We start from the raw sequence: 24,819 nt of genomic DNA, 5'->3' as shown, positions 1-24,819 counted from the left end.
TTACAATTGAATGAACAGACAGCTGATTTCGAACCCCATTCCTGGAAACGAATTGAGAGAGAATACAAGTTTCGTATCAGGTCATCAGTGGCTCTGATATTGCATAAATGAAACGACATATTAGGTGTATTCCGGAACTTTTATAAAAAAAAATGAAGTTGGTTGGTGATATGAAGAATTTTTTTATGTTTTGCATGGTCACCATGTTTCAACTATTTTATTCACAAACCATGGCATATCTGCGGCAATAAGCGGAAAAAGCAAAACTCACTTATTTATTATTTACCTTTTTTCGCTAGACAAGCAGACAAAAGAAGATAAGAAATATTTCATTCAATCTCAATTTTACGGAAATCTAAAAAATGCATTTAACTTTCTGGCAAATTAAGCACGCCCAATATTTATGCAGGTAGGTCTGGGGGGGAGGGCATCGCCCCATCGCCCTCCCCCCCCCCCCCCCCCCCCCGGTATCCGCCATTGGATTTGGCTCATATTTGGAACACAAAATACATACATGAATAGAAAACGGCCTGTGAAAAAAATTGCCGCTAGGTGGCGCAAGGATCGAGATAATCGATCAAAAAAATCGTATTTGTAATCCGATTTGGTCCATATTTGGAACAAATATTACATACAGCCCGGTAAAAGTGACATCAAAATATTTTGGAGTTCGACGAGGGACAAGCATACGTGGCGCAGAGTCGAGTAAAGCCTTTGGAAGGATTATGTATTTAGGACTTAGATTGTAACAAATTGTCAGGAAAGAGTCCGTATAATAATGAGCCACTAAATGAACTAAATAGAATGAGAAATAATGGGCAATTAAATAAAGACTAAATAAAAGCTTGAAAATAAAATAATTAAAAAAATGTTTAGTTAAACGGTTTTATTGAAAACAATATTTACATGAAGTAATAATAATACTAAGAGCTAGAAAATAATTAGGTAGGTCCTATGTACTAGTCATCACACTCCTATCAATATAGGGCATTGATCAGAAATTTTGTTCTTGTTCTTTTGTTTGGTTGGCGTCCCCGATATGGTCGTCAAGCCGAAAGTTTTCTCACTGGAAGAAGATACAGGCCTACCAAAACCCTGCCCTCAGAGCCGCTACGGGCTGTCTTCTTATGTCCCCAGAACACCACCTAAACAATGATGCGAGAGTACTCCACATCAGGGAGAGAAATGAAATGCGGAACAAACAGTTTATGTTGAATACCCAGAAACCTAGGCATCCCAACAGATATCCTATTGATAAAGTCAAGCCTCCCAGGGACTTCAGGTGTCATTTATTTGTTTATTTGACAACAAACAGCGGTTTTGCATATAAGACAACAGCCATTTAAGAGTAAATCAACTAAAATTAATTAATATAATAAAATTAAATTAAATTAAATTAAATGCACAAGCAGGTCCTCAGTGATATCCACAAACAGGCGGAATTGTCAAGAAAATCCCGGCTAATTCAGTTCTTAAAGAACAAGTAAGGAAGGCTAAGTTCGGGTGTAACCGAACATTACATACTCAGTTGAGAGCAATGGTGACAACATAAGGGAAAATAACCATGTAGGAAAATGAACCGAGGGAAACCCTGGAATGTGTTTGTATGACATGTGTATCAACTGAAAGGCACTAAAGAGTATTTTATGAGGGAGTGGGCCATAGTTCTATAGGTGGACACCATTTCAGAGATATCGCCATAAAAGTGGACCAAGGGTGACTCTAGAATGCGTTTGTACAATGTGGGTATCCAACGAAAGGTGTTAATGAGTATTTTAAAAGGGAGTGGGCCTTAGTTCTATAGATGGACGCCTTTTCGAGGTATCGCTATAAAGGTGGACCAGGGGTGAATCTAGACTTTGATTGTACGATATGGGTATCAAATGAAAGGTGTTAATGAGTATTTTTAAAAGGGAGTTGGCCTTCGTTCTATGTGGTCGCCTTTTCGAGATATCGCCATAAAGGTGGACCAGGGGTGACTCTAGAATATGTTTGTACGATATTGGTATCAAATTAAAGGTTTTAATGAGAGTTTTAAAAGGGAGTAGTGGGTAAAGGTATTAATGAGAGTTTTAAAAGGGAGTGGTGGTAGTTGTATATGTGAAGGCGTTTTCCAGATATCGACCAAAATGTGGACCAGGGTGACCCAGAACATCATCTGTTGGATACATGTAATACCTGCCAAGATTTCAAGGGTTTTTTATTTCACCCTGCAGAACTTTTGCATTTTCTTCTACTTAATATGGTAGGTGTCACAACCATTTTACAAAGTTTTTTCTAAACTTATATTTCGCGTCAATAAACCAATCCAATTACCTTACCATGTTTCATCCCTTTTTTCGTATTTGGTATAGAATTATGGAATTTTTTTCATTTTTCGTAATTTTCGCTATCGAAAAAGTGGGCGTGGTCATAGTCGGATTTCATTCATCTTTTATACCAAGATAAAGTGAGCTCATATAAGTACGTGAACTAAGTTCAGTAAAGATATGTCGATTTTTGCTCAAGTTATCGTGTTAACGGCCATGCGGAAGGACAGACGAAAGACTGTGTATAAAAACTGGGCGTGGCATCAACCGATTTGGCCCATTTTCACAGAAAACAGTTAACGTCATAAAATCTATACCTCTACCAAATTTCAAAAGGATTGGTAAATTTTTGTTCGACTTATGGCATTAAAAGTATCCTAGACAAATTAAATGAAAAAGGGCGGAGCCACGCCCATTTTGAAATTTTCTTTTATTTTTGTATTTTGTTGCACCATACTGGAGTTGAATGTTGATATAATTTACTTATATACTGTAAACATATTAAATTTTTTGTTAAAATTTCTCCGATTTTCTAATTTTTACTAAGCGTACATATGGTAATAGGAGTAACGTTCCTGCCAAATTTCATCATGATATCTTCAACGACTGCCAAATTACCGCTTGCAAAAGTTTTAAATTACCTTCTTTCAAAAGTGGGCGGTGCCACGCCCATTGTCCAAAATTTTACTGATTTTCTATTCTGCGTCATAAGTTCAACTCACCTACCAAGTTTCATCACTTTATCTGTCTTTGGTAATGAATTATCGCACTTTTTCGGTTTTTCGAAATTTTCGATATCGAAAAAGTGGGCGTGGTTATAGTCCCATATCGTTCATTTTAAATAGCGATCTGAGATGAGTGCTCAGGAACCTACATACCAAATTTCATCAAGATACCTCAAAATTTACTCAAGTTATCGTGTTAACGGACGGACGGACGGACGGACATAGCTCAATCAATTTTTTTTTCGATCCTGATGATTTTAATATATGGAAGTCTATATCTATCTCGATTCCTTTATACCTGTACAACCAACCTTTATCCAATCAAACTTAATATACTCTGTGAGCTCTGCTCAACTGAGTATAAAAATACCCCGAACTCGCAGAAGAGGAGCTCACTCTCCCTAGGGAAACCCGCGTCACTCTAGCTCAACTTCGATCTAGGTACTGTATCAGGTTAAAGTCTTACCTATCCATAATCAACAACTCCAACATACAAAATGTACTATTTACTGCTTGCAATGTGTCCCCACATGACACTAAACATAAATTCAATTATAATGTGGAACCAACACTTCTACCACCTCTCTCACTATGGTCCATCCTGTTGAAACTGCAAGTTTCCTTGGATTCACGTTAGAGGATATTGATGACAATTTGTGATCGATCGCGCCTATTGGATGGGCCGAAGTATTGCTATAACAACAACAGCCTTGATGGGCTTTCTAGCTCGCGCCACCACATCCTACTTTTGTAAGGAAAATGGGGTCGTTGTTATAATTTTCAGAAGAAATTTTTTAAATAAATACCAAAAAACATACCATTCAAGCAGTTGTTACAAAATTCCCCTTTATGCAAATATTTATTTACAAATGAGTTCAATTAAATTTTATTGTGTCTGTTCGAAACGAAAGTTAATATAGTACCCACAAAAAAAAGACACAAATTAAAAGTAGAAATAAAAAATTTGATTAACACTCACGTGTATTTAGCGGTTACGTAGGTAAATATTTTTATAGATTTACTTAAATGTGTGTATGTATGTATGTACGTTTAAACATGTATATAAATATTTTCTATGCAGTTCAACGACCGATAACTTTGTATTGTTTAGAAATTGTTTTTGTTATTTCATTTCACTGTTTGCATTGTTTATTATTTATATTTTGTTCATTTAAAAGCTAAAAGTGAATTTTGAACTTGATTCCTAGGTACACACATACATACATACAAGCACAGTAATAAATATGTCATTCGCCTTTCACGCTACTAAAAATATGTAGGTGAACTCAAAAATTTAGTTGCTTATGCAGTTTTGATTTGCATTAATCATGATTTATTGCTATTTTTTATAGCACAATTTGGATACGAGTCCTAATCGTATTTGATTTTAATACAACTTGAAATACAAATGCAGTGAGTTAGTAATGTCTACGCACACATACATACATACGTATGTATACATTATACGCCAAAGTTTATGAGAATGGTGAATATAATGGTAATAGGAATACTAATGGCTAATGGTAATGGTAATTATAATGGTAACGGTAACGGTAATGGTAGTGTTAGTGATGGTAATAATGGCAGTACTGTTTGTAATGCTAATGAAATGGTGACGAAAGAAAAAACACTTTTCGTTAGGCCAAATGACTGTTTCATAATGAAATTCGATACCTACCACATCGAGGTGAGCCATATCTCAACTTATTTCATTACAACGCAGCGGTTCGCTAATTAACTCCTAAATTCACATAAGATCTGTGAATTTTATTAACAACTTTCGTGTGTAGACTGCAGTAATTAGAGCCGAATAATGGCCTGTCTCGAGGAACCCGGCTTACTCTGGCCTACCTGCACATCTAAATGCTATAATAGTAACAAACCAAAACAGATGCTTGACTGTCCCGGTTTTTGTGGGAAACGGCGGAAGTTTCTCGAACTTGACTCTCTCGAATCACTGGGAGGCGCATCAATTCTTAAAGAAATTAAAGCTGACGCCACAGTCATGTATTTACGCTGTCTAAACGAACTAACCCTCGGCTCGGCCTTCTGCATTACTTTATATATATATTTATTTGTGTCCACAGTTTATAAAGTACATTTACACGCAGCTCAGTCCGCACTAAAACAGTAAAAGAAAATAATACCGATATAGCCTCGATATGATACTCAATACAGTCCTGAAATAGTAAAGCAAATAAATTTGAAACAACTCCTAAACGATTCCAAAATAGTTCGTTGTGTACGCAAGCAACTCCGAAATAATTCATAGATGAACCCAAATGGTCTCAAAATAGCCCGAATGATCGCGAAAACAAACCCAAAATATTCCAGAGAAAGTAATGAATCCATACCGAAATAATACGAAAATGATATATAAAATATTTTCAAAATAGGCACGAAACAAGCCGTATAAAGTCTTGAAATGGTCACAAAACGATATCCAGATGATCACGTAACCAATTTAAAAAAGATTCCGCAGTTGTTCCGAGAACAGTATGGGGACTGTTCAGAAACAGTCTCGAAAAGTTGCTGAACACAATCCCCAAATATTCCACAAATACCCCAAAATATATAAAAAGAGTTCCGGAGTGGTCACGAAATAGTACCCAAACAATTCCGAAGTTGTTTCGAAGTTAGTCCGGAAATTATTCTAGAATATTCCCGAATACTATCACCATATGATCCGTATACATATATTATTATTATTTTACTGTTACTATATGTGGATGTTTCTTATGTATGTAAGTCCTCCTCAGCCTTTTTACTCCATATCACGAAGAGACTAAGAGTCAAACCACCTAGATGGGAGAGTCTCTGCCTTGTCAGAGTGACGTATTTGCAGCGAATGTACACCAGCTTTTCATCCTGCGGAACACAAATCCGTAAATAGTATCGAAATCAATACCAAAAGGTCCCAAAATATCCCGGATATGACGTCGTAATTACTCGGGAAAATTTGATCCCGAAAATTTATCCTAATCAACCCGAAATTATCTGGAAGAATATTTTGAAGTTTTCACGATATAATCCCGAAAACAGGTAATACTGCTCATTTTAGCAATAGTTTATGGACCGAGATTTATAGGACTCATATTAGTGTTGGCCTATGTCAAATAGAGACATAATTATGCTGATTAAAAAATAACTTGTAAAGTTACTTGGCAACCCTTTTAGCACAGGAGATGAGTACGATCGAATGACAAGGCAAGAGGGGAGTAGTAAAGCATCAGCAATTATTCACTTTTCTCTATTACAATTAAATCTTTAATGTTTTTATTATTTATTATCATTCAATAAATGAACTTGATTTACACTTAATCGTGTGTGAAAGAATTGCTCATTCTATCAAACGGCCATCCCGATAAACTGTTCCCGAAACTTAAAAAATAACTGTGCCCAGGCGCGTGCCAAATTTCATCCAAAGCCGTCCAGATGTTCTGGAATTTGAATGCTTTCATATTTTAAATATTTAATTAAGCTCCAGGCTTTGCCAATAATTTTTTAAAAGAACTGACATAGCTCGTTGTATAGATTCATTTCGGGAGGTGCTAAACTCATTCATCAGCAAAATCTTGGGCCCGCTGTTCTAACCATTCAGCTCTTAAGCAGTAATCCGTTTGTCCTAATTTTTTTGATAAGGCCATGAACTCGATCTCATAAGTCAATACGCCGATAAAGTAGTCGCCCCAAATTTGTAGCAGCCATTTTTATCATAAGAACCCGTCATACGAAGTTTTTGGAATAATAAGTCATATCCCAGGTCCGTAAGTCGCTTGCGTAGGAGGTAACGGAGCAAAAAACTTTTAGGCTGCAGTTAAGACAATCACAAACCCGAACTATATAAAAAATCTCGACCTAAACTCATAAAAATCTCAAGTCAAACGCTTAACTTTCAAAGCGTTAATTTAGTTATCACATAAAGTTTTATTGCATCAATTCAATTAACTACGATAGATTCATTACTAAGGATTTTATGAGCTATCTACAACGTAATAATTTAATTATCCTCCAAAGCAGTTGAGCTTCTGCTGTAAATCTTGGCTGTAAAAAATGATTTTATATGCAAAATGATTTTTATTTTCACTTTTATTAGCATTTAAAAACGTATAAGCTTTACATAAATGAATACATGCGTACATACACACATACATAATGGAAATCAACAAAAGCCACTCAAAGGAAAGCCAAACAAAAATTGTATTTGTAAATGTGGCTGTTTGTATGTTAAATGGCAAATAATAATCGATAAAAGGGAAAACCTCAGCTCAGCAAACAAAAATCATCTGTAAGTGGCTACTGTATGTTTGTTTGTTTACCTATTAAATGCAACAGCTATAATGACCAAAAAAGTAAAGAATAAAACGTAAACGAGAAACTGCAATGCATTTGCGTAAGACATAAACGTAATAAAAAACAAGTAAGGAAGTCTAAGTTCGGGTGAAACCTAACATTACATACCCAGCTGTGCACTTGAAATGCTGTTGTTGTTTGTTTTGTGTGCTTAATAGTGTTACAAGGCTGCGCAATAATACATATATTATTTCTAATTGCTGTTTTTATGTACGGGTCCCTTTTTCGCTCTTATTTGGAATCCAAATCTATAAATAGGGTTTTGGTTGTAAAGATGGAAATTCGGGCTATTAGCGAGCTTTGGCCAATTTTGGTCGCAGTGCTTTTGTTTAGCTATATTTTATTAAAATAATTTGTTAAAAAGAAACAATTGTGAGCACACAAAGAAATCTATTTGTACTATGGCACTATTGTGACGATTTGCACTGCATTACCGGCAGTTGATACATACGGTCAGATGGCAGCGCAAGCCTGTAAGCGTTAATGATTGATAAAACAGCTGACTTCTGTTATTTGATAAGAGCCTTTTATATTGGTTGCGCAAGATACGCACGGGTCCGGCTCGTAAGACATACATATACATATGGTTCTATTCTGAACTAATTTTTCTTCGAGTTATGGCTCCCGAAACATAGAAAATTCCTTAGTCATAAAAAGGGCGGTGCCACGCCCATTTTTTAAATTTGAAGTTTTTCCTATTTATTGTTATAAATCCACTTGGGAAATGAAATACCATTGATATAAAGCTCTTTTTTGCAAAGATATAGCTTATTTTGTTCGTCCACGACCCTTTTAAAAATCTTTTACATAAAAGTGGGCGTGGTCCTTAACCGATTTCGTAAATTTTTCTTCAAAGCATTCCTTATAGTAAAGGCAATCTGCCGAACTTTGTGACGGTAGGTTTAACGATTTTTGATTTATGATTAATAATATTTGTAAAATTGATTTTATCACAAGTGGGCGTTGCCACGCCCGTTTAAAAATTTTTTTCAATTATTTATCAAAAGTCTCCATATCAGTACACACGTAAAATTTCAACATTCTAGATGTATTATTTACTAAATAATCAGGTTTTTTGTGTTTTCCAAAATGTTATATATATAAAAAGTGGGCGTGGTTATCATCCGATTTCGCTCATTTTCAATACCAGTCTATTCTGGGTCCAGATAAGCTCGTATACCAAATTTGGTGATGATATCTCAATATTTACTCAAGTTATCGTGTTAACGGACAGACGGACGGAAGGACGGACATGGCTCAATAAAATTTTTTTTCGATACTGATGATTTTGATATATGGAAGTCTATATCTATCTCGATTCCTTTATACCTGTACAACCAACCGTTATTCTATCAAAGTTATAATACCCTGTGTATAAGTACAGCTGGGTACAATAACAATAACAACAGCAACGTTGCAGCCCAGGGATTAAAAATAAGTTTCTGTGGTAAACATTTAAACTGAAGAGATTATACTGACGGGATAATACCACCGTACGTTCCTTATTTCCCGGACATTTGAGTTTCTTGAATTTTTACATAAAACTCTACAATTGGCGTTCGTTTTCCTACCCAAATCAAAAGCTCGATAAAAAAAACTCTAAATGTAAAGGTTATTATTAGCCAAGTAAAAAAAAGCTCAAAAACCGGTTACTTTCCGAGCTTCATAAAAACTCAAATATTATGGTTATTTAAACTATTATTTTCCGAGCTAAATAAAAACTTCGAAATATAACTGTTAATTTCCAAGTTCAACACAAACTGAAAAAAAAATTGTTATTTTCCGAGTACAATTAAAAAACTCGAAATTGATTGCTTTGCTTACAAAAAGGGTTGAGAAACAGACGTACGTCTAGGAAAGTAATATTTTTAAGTTAACTAGACCTCGTTCACGGGCTGAAAATAAACCACATCAGAGGTAACTTTACCATAAACAAATTATTCCGGGCTTTAAGAAAAGACTGTCATCGGCTTCTTACAAACGACGATGACAAGTTATTGTTTTATTATCGGTTTATTTGCGATATCAAATGTTATCATCGAGTAATGAGCTTCGAGTCATCTTCGGCTTAATTATTTAGTTTCTTGTCTGTTTTTCACGCTCCGGCTGAGAAATTATTTTTAGAGGAAACCCGCCTTTGGAAGCAGAGAAAGAGGGCGGCCGCACTGCGTGGAAGACGATCTCAATTCCCTTGGTGTCACCAATTGGCGCCAGTTAGCAAGGCGAGGAAGTGAGTGGGCGCCTTCTACGACGGCAATAACCGCTTAAACGGTTAAGGGCCAATTAAGTAAGTAAGTATCAACGTGTTATCGGGGGCTTACAGATGTTTCATCGATTGTATATTACAATGTTATTAATATCTGTTTCACAAACACCTGATAAGTCGTCGTTAAAAAGCGATAATCGATAACAAATCGACAACACTTCCATAAGAAATCAATAACTTTTAGTTAACGAATTTCGATCACTATGATAACGGATCGATAACTTTTCGATAGTAAAATGATAACTTTTCGATAATCGGTAAGTTTTCGATAACAAATCAATAATTTTTTTATATCAAATAGTTAACTCTTTGATAACAAATCAATAGCTTTTTGATAGTATATCGATACCATTTCGATATCAAATCTACAACTTGTCGGTAACAAATTGGTGGCGCTCCGATATCAAATCGTTAACAATTCGATAGCCTTTCGATAAAAAGTGAATATCTTTTCGGTATCATATCGATAATTTTTTGATAGAAAATCGATAATTTTGACAGCAAATCCATAGTGTTCAATAAAAAACGATAACTTTTTAACCACAAGTATATAACTTTTCGCAGAAAAGCCGGTAACTGTTTGATAACAAGTTGATAGTTTTTTAATAATTTATCGATAACAAATATATAACTTATCGGCAAAAATTGGTAGCATTTCGATAATAAACCGTTATTTGTTCGAAAGCTGTTCGGTAATAATGTGGATATCTTTTCGGACTCTATAATTTATAGCCGATATTTGTTTGACAATAAATCGATAACTTTCAATAAAAACAAAAACGAGAAAACAAATCGTTCACTTTTTGGTAACAAGTCGATAGTTTTTTACTATTTTATCAACAACAAATATATAATTTGTCAGTAACAAATTTGTAGCACTCCCATAACAAATCGGTTCGATACCATTCCGATTGTAAGTAGATAATCTATCGATATAAAATCGATAAATTTTTGACAACTCGATAACGTTTTGATAACAAATCGATAACTTTCGATGGATAATAAACTCGTCGATAAAAAAGCGAAAACGCATCGATAAATCTTGCAAAGCAAATTCATAACACTTCGATAACAAATCGAAAAACCGTCTATTCGTCGTCGACAACTTATCTTTGTATAACAAACTTTACTTACCTTTTCTATTCCCCTATACCGTGCTCAAAGATGTTTACACCTCAAAAACGATTCATGTATGTATATATAAAAAACTTCTACGATCCCTGTTAAAAACCACTTGTTGCATGCACTGCCTGCACTAATGACCATGGTTAAGGTAATAATTGCATATTGACCCATTTTTATGATCGCACAAAAAGGGCGAGGAAATAACGACTGACTGCGCTTAAGCAAATAAAAGACTTACAGAACGGCATTCATAAACGCAAAAGCGTGGAAAAAAGGAAGGAAAAACTAGGTAGGTGCAGTTAACAAAAAAATAGCCGTGAAGGTGTTAATCATCAACGTCGACGCCTCCGTTGCTTCGGGTTGTAAAATGCGTTTTGTCGACACTAAAATTAAGCGATGATGAATTGCCGTCTCCATTGAGTGGTCGCCGTGCCAACAACGTTGCTAAATTTTGGTTGAGCGCAGTTGAGTTGAATTGATTTTAGTGTTGCGCATGCGCAGTAGTTAAACGTATTTACATATGAATGATTGGTGGGGCTTTTACTTTTATTGTTTTAGTTGTTTTTTTTTATTTTTTGCATGCGCAAATTTTAACTTTATTTTTAAAATTATTACATTGCACAATGCGGGTGCTTAAATTCAGCAACGAGTTGCGATTTCTTTTCGCGCAACTTCTCCATCAGTCAGCCTTATCAATTTATCAAATTGGAATGAGCTTTCAACACATCGGTGGCGATAATTTTATTGACTTTGATTTACTAGCAAACGTAATGTGTAAAATGCTAAAGTTTATGAAATATTAAATGACTAACTTCAGGGTTGCCACTTCGATGTATTTGAATAAAACTTTTATTTATGTTAAGCCTAAACTAATTTTTGCTGATTTATTTATGAGAATGTGATATCACGTTTCTGTTGTTGTTGCTGTATTAAGAACCTCACTGGGTTGGTGACAAATAACTACTGAACTACCTACTTAATTGCGGGTGTTATGTGGACCATGCATATTGGATGATTCACAGCCAGGTGAGTTTTTGGACTGTATTCACGATACTGGGCCGCCTCGCGAAATAACGGTGGCGTACGATTATTTGCAATATTTAATGCTGGACCGCTGAGCACTCTGAGCACCTCAATGTCGCGCAGGTGCAGGAAAGGCTAAAGTAATATGTATACTCAAAGATTAAGTTATGTGATGGAGAGGATGGCTTTGCAATCCCGCATAGAAGAAGCGCTATATGCTATGATTCGGGTCTGGATAGAGAGGAAGGCGTCGAGACAGAGAGGTAGATGATGTAGTAGTTTGTAAGCACGGAAAAAGTAAGAGAGTTAAATATTGAGCTATATAGCACGCTGCCAAGAGTTTTGCTGCTAGAAATCCTCGATACTAAAACCAGACCTATAAGGGTAGAAGCTCCAGCTGGGAAGAAGAGGCAACAATCTGCTGAAAGCGAAAAGCGTACTTTTAAGATGCGGAAGAATAACAAACGTTAGAGCTCCAGATTTTAACGAAAATATTAACAAAGTAAGGAAAAAGTAACCGTCTCATGAAAGGGAGCTGCTTACTCTCATGATCTGAATGAGACGGAACGTATGAAAAGTTTTCAATAAAAAAGGCCAACGTGTTGATTCCTTTCGTGGTGAAGTTGGTGGAGACGTGAAATTTGTTTCTGAGCCTGCCGATAGAGAATTTGAAGGCACTTGGAGTGTCTCAACCCATGGAGGAAGGTCGGCATGAGATCTTTTAAATAAACACGACGTCAGGACATGTTGAACTCAGAGCTTGGAAAAATGTTATGGGCAGTATTTATCATAACAGCAGGAGTAGAATTCCTAAGGACAACAACCATAATACGCTAGATGCAGAGAAGGAAGAAAAGGGACTTCAAGAATCTGAAAACAGCGTCATAAGCTGAAGGCGTAGGAATAATTACCGAAATGTTGGAGGCTTAAATTAAATTTAAATATACAACACAGTCAATTTGTGTCAAGCGAAGGTCTCCTAAGTAAATTTGTATCAAGCCAACTCTTGCTATTTTTTTTTTTTTGTTTTTTTTTTTTTTTTTGAATCTCTAAAGAATATGGGAGTAAGATCATGGAAGTGTTTGACTAAGTTCTGTGTTCGCATCCCTGCGCGAGGTAAGAGCTTCGCCTACCAAAGCCGGCAATTCTCGAGAAAGCAATAAAGTTGGGACCTAGAATGCTTCCAGTGTATGTCAATAAGATAGAATTTTTTATAACATAAATGTTTCTTTTATAACATACATATGTCTTGTTTGGGGTTTTTCACGTTTAATCATCGCTACCGACAGACCAGCTCAAACTAATCCTTCTCTTGCATGGTTACCCCACCTAGCTTATGCCTAGTCCAGTTCAGAACTTTATAAGTCGTAATAACCGAATCTACATTCGTTTTTTCCGTATTGGGAGTCTACGCAAAATAAACCTTTACGTGGCGCAAACCCCCCCCCCCCCCCCCCCCCCCCACCAGGAAAGTTCGGGAGCATGCTCAGGAAGAGAGGTCTCCGAGACATGTCTGTGATTATTCCAAGTGCATCAAGGAAATGATTACCAACTCCAATGAGGCATTGCACGCAGGGTGCTGTTTCAGCTTTAGTACACGATTATACCATTGCAATGTGGAAGTGTTGAAATTCAATTTTGCGTGAAAACCGCAGCCACAAACCATTGCACACTCGCCCTTTTATGTGCATCACACCTGCATCCACCAACATAAACATTTTCTTGTTAACTTGGTTGATGGCGGTGTGTCGTCAATGCGAAACGTTTAGTTCTTTTTTTTGCTTTTTTTCTTGCTGCTGCACAGGTCCGGATTAACAAGTAGGCAGAATAGGTAGTTGAAAAAGACTTCTAAAATTTTCTTACAAACATAAAATTCTAGTGAGTGAAAGAAAAATATAATCAGAACTGAAAATATATTTTACTAAAATAAATAAAACTCAATTGACCGCATTCAAAAGGCGACGACCGACAAACTAGACAAGGTTCCTAAAAAGGACATTTCCGACTCATTTGTCAAATTTTGTGAGCATGCAAAGAAGTGTATCCAAGTAAAAGGAGAGTATATTGAATAATAAAAAATGTTTATAACTTTTCTTCATTTGGAAGGTCATACTGGTGAAAGTCTAGCGAATCGAACTTTAAAGTTTCTTACTAAAGACTGTGGTTTACATATTCAAAATTGTAGAGGACAATAATATGACAACGCATTAAACATATCCGGGAAGTATAAAGGTATGCAATCAAGAATATTGAGTTTGAATGAGAATGCCATCTATTTTCCCTGTTCCGCGCATTCCCTTAATTTGGTTGGAGAGCATCCTGTGAAGTAGAGATATACGCCGCCGATAAACGCCGCTGCCGCCGCCGATTTTAGTCGTTTTTCGCACGCCGCTGCCGAATGTCAAAAATATCGGCGCGGCGGCGGCGGCGGCGTACGGCGCGGTACTATATTTTCTACTCATTTAAGACTGTTTGGGCCATTTATTGTTCATGTCAAAAATTGGTCGGATATGGTCGAAAGTGGTATCAACGGATGCGCATCACTGCCAGTTATAAGAAACTAATTGCGAAATTTAACTCTTTCTAACTGTTCATAAGTTATTAAAAAAAAACAGGCGCTTTCGATGTCACCTTAACACGGACTTTGCATCACCCAATTCACCAAGTTATTAAAACAAAACACTAAAAGAAAAGTTTTATAATAAATTTATATGCCCACTTTGCTTATTTTTTCAAAAAATTGATAATGAACAATTCAAATAAAATGGCCCAAGGCGAACATGTTTTCAAAGTGACCTCAAGTTGTTAAAAAAGCAAATTACCAAAAAAAGGTGCCTATTTAAAAAAAAAATTTTACATTGCGATTGGCTGAAGGAATAAGCGAAATCAGTTGCAAAATCCTTTAGTAGGTTCTAGGGGCATAAACACTCCTTTTAAATGATTCTTACCTCATACTTAAGTTGGGGATATATGTACGTATGAGAAGGGTGTAAAAGATCACTTGGGCTTACATTTAAACACCTGTTGTTTATTTTCGAAACTATACAATAGCGTCTGTAATGTTAATTTTCACTTCATCTTTCAATACCCAAGTCTCCCGGTTTAACATTTCCTAAAGTTGGCGGCCCTTATGCAAAACTAGTCCCTTGGAGTGAATAACATTGTTTATAGCCTATCAACCAAGTTTAAATATAACCTACGCGTTACGGCTCCTTTTGCAAATGTGAATATGTAGGCACATATATTTACCAGGTGAGGATTTGTCCTTCGCAAGAACACTCAAAGTGGTGAGGCAAAAGCTTTCCCAAGACAGTCGAACTAAAGACCGTGTGTGCTACTACCCTAACGTGGTGGACAGTCGAACTAGTCTGAAAACTGAAGATACGCGGTCATCCATTCTAAAATATCGTTTTCATTTAACGAATGCTATTGAAATCAATGTTGTGAAAACAGACGTCTGCAAAATTTGATCTACATTTTAAAAATTGTATCCAGGGTCCTTGTAAAATTTTAATTATGTAGATGCGCCGACGATTATACGATTTTCACCCATGAGTTACGCAATTACATTAGACTGCTTATGATTTCGAGGGCGGCATCCTTGGCTGAATAGTTACTCCCTAACGTTTCAAGGAGTTTCTCTGGTGTAGCTCGGCAGCATAGCGCAACAAAAACATCCGTTAGAAAGCCTTCGGAACTACACCTAGAGCTTCTAGGAAAGTGACGTCGGCGAAGGTACATATGTGTTCGAAGTCGCAGTCCTATAGCTTCTGTGCTGGCATATGGTGTGAGGGCCAGGAGGCGTGGTAGCGACTGGTGTTCGGGATTGCTACTGTTCGCACATCGGGAATTGTAGCTCGGAAAAACTGGATGCGCCCTGTACCACGAGAGGCATGAGTATTAATAGACCATGAATAGCAACCGTAAGTCGCATTTGTGCGTGACCGCCAAGGAGCCACAAATGATTTAAAGAAATTGTGCTCGCGACGATTATTAGGAGTTAACCCCAGGTGAAACTACGCTTTGCACGAGATATACAGGCAAAAGTGTGACCATTTTACGTATCTCTATTTCTTTTCAGCAGACGCAGCAGTACCAATTCCAAAGGCCGGGGTTAGGTTCGAAGCCTCCCTGGAGTAAGTGAACGAGGGACAATCCCTCCGCAAAGAGCTACTACTGAGAATTTTTGAACTATCTGCGAGTTTTTGAGGCAAAACTTTGATTTCCGTAAATACATCCAAATAAAACCTTTCCTCAATACCCCGCCACCGGTATATAATAGAGCCTACGCCGCCGCCGCCGATAAAGTGATCGGCGTAAACCTCTACTGTGAAGTGCTGTTTTTATGCAGTAGATTTTTTCGCCATTATGCAGACATTATATAATTTTTCTCCGCTCCCACCTATCGTTGGGGCGTATTAAAAAATAAAATAAACAATGAGAAAACTTTGAAGACATTGTCAACTACACGCTGCGAAGCACATTCGAATGCGACGAATGCAGTTTACGATTCATTTGATATCATATTAGAGGCTCTAGAAATCATTGCTGATAATGAATCACAAAATACTGATACTCGTTATGACGCGACGTTTATCGCGAATAAAATGCAAATATTCGAATTTGGTTTCATGTTGATTTTATGGAACTCTATTTTGACTGCTATGCATTCCGTGAGTAAGTCATTGCAAAGTGAAAAGGCAGATTTGCAAACGTATGGTTTTTTGTACGGATTGTTAGAAGAGAGTTTAGTTTCATTCCGTGAAAAGTTCAATGATTTCGAGGAAAAAACAAAACAATTATTACCTGGTGTAGGTTATACAGAAATCGTAAAACGTACTCGTCGTAGAAAAAACCAACCTAATGACGAAATGCTCCAGAAGTCCAGAAGTAGAATTTTCGCTTCGCGATGATTTTAGGACAAAAGGTTTCCTCGAAATCATCGACAATCTTCACAGTGAAATCAAACGAAGTGCGAAATGTATATGAAAGTTTCAGAGAGATTTGCATTTCTCAGCAACTTTTCTCTAAGTGATGGAGACCTTCACAAAGCTATAAATAACATAGTTCATTTTTATTCTAAAGATTTGGAAAATTTTTTCATTGAAATGAAACAATTCCAAAGGTACGTGAACTCCAGATACACTGATGCACAAAAAACTCATAGTCATTTGTATAAGATTCTAATGGAAGATCAGTTAGCCGATGTATTTCCTAGCACAGAAATAGCTCTTCAGATTTTATTAACATTAATGATCACAGATTGTTCTGCCGAAAGATCCTTCTCGCAATTAAAAAGAATCAAAGCTGCTGAAAGAGCTACAACGCGACAAAAGCGACTCGAGATGTTAGGTATACTTTGCATTGAGTCAGATTCATTGAACAAAATCGATATTGATGATATAATTGATGAATTTGCCGAAAACAAATGTAGAAAACGAAATGTTTAAATTTTTATATAAAATTTTTATCAAAGATATAAGTTTGTATTTTTAATCGAAAAAAGAAGGGAACGGACGTGAAAAAGGGCCCCAAATTGTTGGTTGCCTAGGGCCCCGTTGAGGGTTAATACGGCCCTGCTGCTGCAGTTGTTTTTGCATTGGTCGCCTATTTGCGTAGCCCAGTTTCTCCAGCGACATTACAAATACCCCTTTTTTTTGCTTTTTTGTTGCTGTTGTCGTTGTTGTTGTTGCTGCTCATGTCAACATTGACTGCCTTGACGCCTCAATAGTTTTCTTAGCAAGTGCGATTGTGGTAATGTTGTTGTTTATTTGTTGTTAGTCTTTTTATACTCAGTTGAGCAGAGCTCACAGAGTATATTAAGTTTGATTGGATAACGGTTGGTTGTACATATATAAAGGAATCGAGATAGATATAGACTTCCATATATCAAAATAATCAGGATCGAAAAAAAATTTGATTGAGCCATGTCCGTCCGTCCGTCCGTCCGTCCGTCCGTCCGTTAACACGATAACTTGAGTAAATTTTGAGGTATCTTGATGAAATTTGGTATGTAGGTTCCTGAGCGCTCATCTCAGATCGCTATTTAAAATGAACGATATCGGACTATAACCACGCCCACTTTTTCGATATCGAAAATTTCGAAAAACCGAAAAAGTGCGATAATTCATTACAAAAGACAGATAAAGCGACGAAACTTGGTAGATGGGTTGAGGTTATGACGCAGAATAAAAAATTAGTAAGATTTTGGACAATGGGCGTGGCACCGCCCACTTTAACAAGAAGGTAATTTAAAAGTTTTGCAAGCTGTAATTTGGCAGTCGTTGAAGATATCATGATGAAATTTGGCAGGAACGTTACTACTATTACTATATTTGTGTTAAATAAAAATTAGCAAAATTGGATGAAGAACACGCCCACTTTTTAAAAAAAAATTTTTTTTAATTCAAATTTTAACAAAAAATTTAATATCTTTACTGTATATAAGTAAATTAAGTCAAAATTCAACTCCAGTAATGATATGATGCAACAAAATATAAAAATAAAAGAAAATTTCAAAATGGGCGTGGCTACGCCCATTTTCATTTAGTTTGTCTAGAATACTTTTATTGCCATAAGTCGAACAAAAATTTACCAATCCTTCTCAAATTTGGTGGGAGCATAGATTCTATGACGGTAACTGTTCTCTGTGAAAATGGGCGAAATCGGTAGAAGCCACGCCCAGTTTTTATACACAGTCCACCGTCTGTCCTTCCGCTCGACCCTTAACACAATAACTTGAGCAAAATCCGATATATCTTTACTAAACTTAGCCCACGTACTTATCTGAACTCACTTTATCTTGGTATAAAAAATGGCCGAAATCCGACCATAACCACGCCCACTTTATCGATATCGAAAATTACGAAAAATGAAAAAAATGCCATAATTCTATACCAAATACGAAAAAAGGGATGAAACATGGTAACTGGATTGGTTTATTGACGCAAAATATAACTTTGGAAAAACTTTGTAAAATGGGTGTGACACCTACCATATTAAGTAGAAGAAAATGAAAAAGTTCTACAAGGCGAAATCAACAGCCCTTGGACCCTTGGCAGGAATACTGTTAGTGGTATTGCATATATAAATAAATTAACAGTACCCGACAGATGTATTTCTGGATCACCTGGTCAAAATTTGGTCGATATCGCGAGAACACCTTCACATATACATCTAAGGGCCACTCGCTTTTAAAACCCTCACTAATACCTTTAATTTGATATCCATATCGTACAAACACATACTAGAGTCACCCCTGTCCCACCCTATTAGCGATATCTCGAAAAGGCGTCCACCTATAGACCTAATGCCCACTCCCTCTTAAAATGCTCAGTAACACCTTTCGTTTGATACCCATATCGTACAAACATTCTAGAGTCACCCCTGGCCCACCCTAATGGCGATATCTCGAAAAGGCGTCCACCTATAGACCTAATGTCCACTCCCTCTTAAAATGCTCAGTAACACCTTTCGTTTGATACCCATATCGTACAAACATTCTAGAGTCACCCCTGGCCCACCCTAATGGCGATATCTCGAAAAGGCGTCCACCTATAGACCTAATGCCCACTCCCTCTTAAAATGCTCAGTAACACCTTTCGTTTGATACCCATATCGTACAAACATTCTAGAGTCACCCTTGGTCCACCTTTATGGCGATATCTCGAAAAGGCGTCCACCTATAGAACTAAGGATTACTCCCTTTTAAAATACTCATTACCACCTTTCATTTGATACCCATATCGTACAAACACATTCTAGAGTCACCCTGGCCCACCCTAATGGCGATATCTCGAAAAGGCGTCCACCTATACACCTAATGCCCACTCCCTCTTAAAATGCTCAGTAACACCTTTCGTTTGATACCCATATCGTACAAACATTCTAGAGTCACCCTTGGTCCACCTTTATGGCGATATCTCGAAAAGGCGTCCACCTATAGAACTAAGGATTACTCCCTTTTAAAATACTCCTTACCACCTTTCATTTGATACCCATATCGTACAAACACATTCTAGAGTCACCCCTGGCCCACCCTAATGGCGATATCTCGAAAAGGCGTCCACCTATAGACCTAATGCCCACTCCCTCTTAAAATGCTCAGTAACACCTTTCGTTTGATACCCATATCGTACAAACATTCTAGAGTCACCCCTGGCCCACCCTAATGGCGATATCTCGAAAGGGCGTCCACCTATAGACCTAATGCCCACTCCCTCTTAAAATGCTCAGTAACACCTTTCGTTTGATGCCCATATCCTACAAACACATTCTAGAGTCACCCCTGGCCCACCCTAATGACGATATCTCGAAAAGGCGTCCACCTATAGACCTCATGCCCACTCCCTCTTAAAATGCTCAGTAACACCCTTCGTTTGATACCCATATCGTACAAACATTCTAGAGTGTCCCTTGGTCCACCTTTATGGCGATATCTCGAAAAGCGTCCACCTATAGAACTAAAGATTACTCCCTTTTAAAATACTCATTACCATCTTTCATTTGATACCCATATCATACAAACACATTCTAGAGTCAACCCTGGCCCACCCTAATGGCGACATTTCGAAAAGGCGTCCACCTATAGACCTAATGCCCACTCCCTCTTAAAATGCTCAGTAACACTTTTCGTTTGATACCCATATCGTACAAACATTCCAGAGTCACCCCTGGCCCACCCTAATGGCGATATCTCGAAAAGGCGTGCACCTATAGACCTAATGCCCACTCTAAAATGCTCAGCAACACCTCTCATTTGATTCCCATATCGTACAAACACATTCTAGAAACACCCCTGGTCCACCTTTATGGCGATATCTCGAAACGGCGTCCACCTATGGAGCTAAGGATCACTCCTTTTCAAAATACTCATTAACAGCTTTCATTTGATACCCATATCTTACAAACATATTCTAGAGTCACCCCTGGTCCACCTTTATGGCGATTTCTCGAAAAGGCGTTCACCTATAGAACTAAAGCCCATTCCCTTTTAAAATACTCATTACCACCTTTCATTTGATACCCATATCGTACAAACACATTATAGAGTCACCCCTGGTCCACCTTAATGGGGACATCTCGAAAAGGCGTCCACCGATAGACCTAAGGCCCACTCCCTCTTAAAATGCTCAGTAGCACCTTTCATTTGATACCCATATCGTACAAACAAATTATAGAGTCAGCCCTGGTCCACCTTTATGGCGATATCCCTAAATGGCGTCCATACATAGAACTATGGCCAACTCTCTCTTAAAATACTCTTTAATACCTTTCATTTGATACACATGTCATACAACCACATTCCAGGGTTACCCCAGGTTCATTTTCCTTATTTTGTCTCCATAGCTCTCAACTGAGTATGTAATGTTCGGTTACACCCGAACTTAGCCTTCCTTACTTGTTGTTAGTGTTTTTAACAAAACTATGTACGTATGTACATATGTACGTAGGTGTGTATGTATGTATGTTTGTAAGCGTGTGTGTGACTTGGAGGCATGCAACACTTTAATTAAGCGGCTGTAGTCAAGTGGTTTTCTGATGAACGAAATTCAATATTGCACTCTCGTCATTTATATATATTTTTACTTATTTAGTACCTTGTTGGAAAATCAATATCTAATAGCTACCTGCCTTGTTCTAAGCTGGACCGATATACAAAATAAAAATTGTTTTCGGTATTTAATTTGCGAGACATGCTCATATTACTTTATACAATTGTTTTTGTTATTGATATTGGAGAAAATTGCAAATTTTACAAACGGCGGTGGTTACTAGGACATGTTTCTGAATTTCACTTCTTCATCAGCTAGCTTCTCGGGAGCTAATATCAAGAATTGTTTTCTTTATTTAATAATTTGGAAAAAATGTAGCCAACGTGACATCAGGACGAACAAGGCGACAGCTCTTTCGATTATACCTTGTAAATAAATCTCTTCGAAGCCTTTTCTCCCAGGAATGTGATTTGAACCCGCACTCCTAGGATGGTTGAACTGTTACAAACGCATTCAGCAATTTTTTTTTTTTTTTTTTTTCAGAAAAGAAAACGTCATTAAACATCTACAACAGCATAGGAGAATTTAATGCGCAAACAATCCAGACAAGTGTAGAATCAATAAAGTAAGTAAACTTTTGCAAGCTGGCAAGGTATATAAGTTGGGTTAAATCAACGAATTCTTGCTTCGGCAGAACATATACTAAAAGCCCCGTCACATAATCAGTTCTACATATAGTTGCGTTATACTCAATCTTATACATTATGAATAGATTGCACGTATTTTTATGGGAAACGGTAGATTGAGCGGCCCTGACGCCATCTGACATGAAAAAGTAGCCAACTTGCAAACTTTTGTTGCAAGCAAAGCATAAGAAGAAGAATTTGACATTTGCTTTGGCTAAGGCTGCCTTTACACTTTGCAAGTAAAATTAGTTCCCCCACTCGTTGGTAACTTTTCTAACATTTTCTAACAAACTATGTTAGCAAGTATTTTTGCTGTATAGGGAGAGTGTTTATAACAGTGCTTCGCGAAATTTTTTGTGTGAATAGGCAAGGCGAAATAAACTTCAATTGCCAAGTCTGAAGTTCCTTCATATTTATAAACTCAAAATCTTGGGCTGATTGTGGCGATGTTACTGGAATGCACAAGCTTGTGTTAAACGCATCTATATGAAAAATTTCATTGTGCCGCGGCCTTAAATTTTGAGCGATACAGAGAAGATAAGCATGGCCCTAGCGCAAGGATGACACGCAAATCGTGAAGTGTTCCAAAATTGTTTAGTTTTAGAAGATGCTGGATTCAACTTCCGAGCAGGGCAACATCAAAAATTTCACAACAAGTTTTTTCAATTAGAATAAAGTTTTTTCTAAGCGTGGTCACCCCTCGGCAATGATTTGGCACAGATGTATCTCTGCCATAAAAAGCTTCTGAGTGAAAACTCATCTGCCTTGCAGATCTCGTTCGGAGTCGGTGTAAAACACTTCAGAGGTATATCACGCTTTGAATTTATAAATCAACGCATAACGATTATTGATTATTTTAACTCGGTGCAAGTGAAGTACGACAAAATACAGAAACGATTTTTTTTTTTAGCAACACTGAGGCCTGCTAAACTCACGCTTTAAATTGTTAACCCATTTAACGGTAGCCCCAGAATACATGCTTTTTCTACCTGGTCAAACCAGAGTAATGGCAGACTATATTATCTCTGTGAAATATGTGCTATATGGACTAATACTGTTTTCACACAGAAACTTAATGATCTCATTTCACCTTCTAATGAAATCGTAAATTTTTTGCTTTCACACATAAGTAGCTGCTCGATTAGTATGAAGGATGAAATGTCAAGCGAATAAAATGACAATGCTATATGACAGACAATGACATTTACTTTGACAAATGACATTTTTAAGCACTGAACACACCAAAAACTAAGAAACTGGACGCTCCCAAGAGAGTCGCATTTGGGCTTTTTATTTCATTAAGCATTCGATTAATCACTAATGAAATAATTATAGATTCGAATCTTGTATGGAAGATTGAGCTCAATAAGCGTCTTAATGTATAAAACTGCCTTTATTATTCAATAAGCCGTGTGTGTGAAAATAGTATAAAACTACGCCAATAACAGAACGGCAGCGTATGAGAGAACCGACAGGTTCGTTGATAATCTGTCTGCGCACCGTCGCATCACACGCTTGATTATCTTTTCATTGCGTCCTTCAACGTTGGGCTTTGTGGAGTTAATGCTCCGGTTTGATAGAGAGACAACCTAATGGAGTTCTGAATTCAATCTTATAGCCAGCTGAAATCTGTGAATATCTCATGTAGTCCAATCGCATCTGCTTTCAACGGCGGCTATGAATTCAAGCCATACATTCATTCAAATTTCAGTTTAGTTTAGTCCTGCGTGCAAAATTTTCATCGCAGCATCATGTTAACTAAATTGCATGAAAATGAAATATCTTAACTGAAGCCTTGTTGAGTGTCTGTTAGCTTGGAGAGTTCCTTTCGAATTTTTTGCAGCTGATAATGTTGCTCAGAGTAATTTGGCATAACCATGTAAACATTGTAGGGAAAGCAGTCAAAACTACACACAGCCAGTCTAAAATTGTGCTGTCAAAAGCTGCTTTGAAGTCGACAAAAAAATGATGGACGTCGATTCTTTTGTCAAAGGTCTACTATAGCTGATTCCACGGCATTTGCATTAAATTTGGCAGAGTGCGCTTGAATTTCCAGCTAGTGGACATAGCCATTCTCAATTCGTCATATCCCCGTGACGATGCACATATTTCGTCTTCAAGGATTGCGGTATCGTGTTCGTCGTCCTTAACGCAATTTAATAAGAGTAGGAGTTTCTGCCGCAATTTTCAAGCAGTATTCTGATCAGCCAGCGTCTGGAGCTGTCTTTCTTCCAACTAGACTTATTTTTACCATCCATCGCGATAACCTTACATGCACGATATCAGTCGTACCCAAAGGAGCTGGTTCGCTTGAAGAAAACTACGCAAAAGACAGACGCGTTAACTTTTACATTGACAGCCGGGAGGAAAATAGAGCAATAATCGCCCATAGTTCTGCAACTAGGAGCGTGTTAGACTACAGACAACCGCGCGTATACCCGCACAGTACACCGCAGAATCTACTCTTTTCACTACTTTAGAACTCTCAGTGTATGCATGTATCACCTCTTCCTCCATTTTGGGCACCTTTGAGCCAACCATTCACCTCTATTGTGGTTCTAAGAGCCTTTCGGAATGCATATACGGAATCAGGAAGTCTGTTAGCTCTGTAATAGATGATGCTATACTACTACATTGATAGTCTGCATACCCCATCCAATTTTTTGAAGTAGGTTGTTTTTTGTGTGGCTGTCCACCAAACAAGGAATCTACTATAGATAGGCTTGGTTTCTTGTTGGTAACAAAAGATGGAGGAAGTTTTTCTAGTTTGTGTTCAGTCCGGTGACACAATAGATTGTTCAGCCGATGTGTGGTCCTTACGTTCCGGCCAGTTCATCT

General features: G+C 37.3%; 1 protein-coding gene and 1 pseudogene across 1 annotated transcript in view; both read left to right on the top strand.

Moving 5' to 3' along the window:
- The window catches only part of LOC137241207 (myrosinase 1-like), a 151,522-nt gene that overhangs the window by 109,563 nt on the left and 17,140 nt on the right, over positions 1 to 24,819 (top strand). The window lies entirely within an intron of this gene.
- Positions 22,485 to 22,575, top strand: LOC137242960 (U6 spliceosomal RNA; annotated as a pseudogene).

This window comes from Eurosta solidaginis, chromosome 2 (genome assembly GCF_040869045.1).
Source record: "Eurosta solidaginis isolate ZX-2024a chromosome 2, ASM4086904v1, whole genome shotgun sequence".
In the NCBI taxonomy this organism is placed as follows: domain Eukaryota; kingdom Metazoa; phylum Arthropoda; class Insecta; order Diptera; family Tephritidae; genus Eurosta; species Eurosta solidaginis.
The sequence above is the reverse complement of the archived record's forward strand: the minus strand, read 5'-3'. Positions and strand labels throughout refer to the sequence as shown.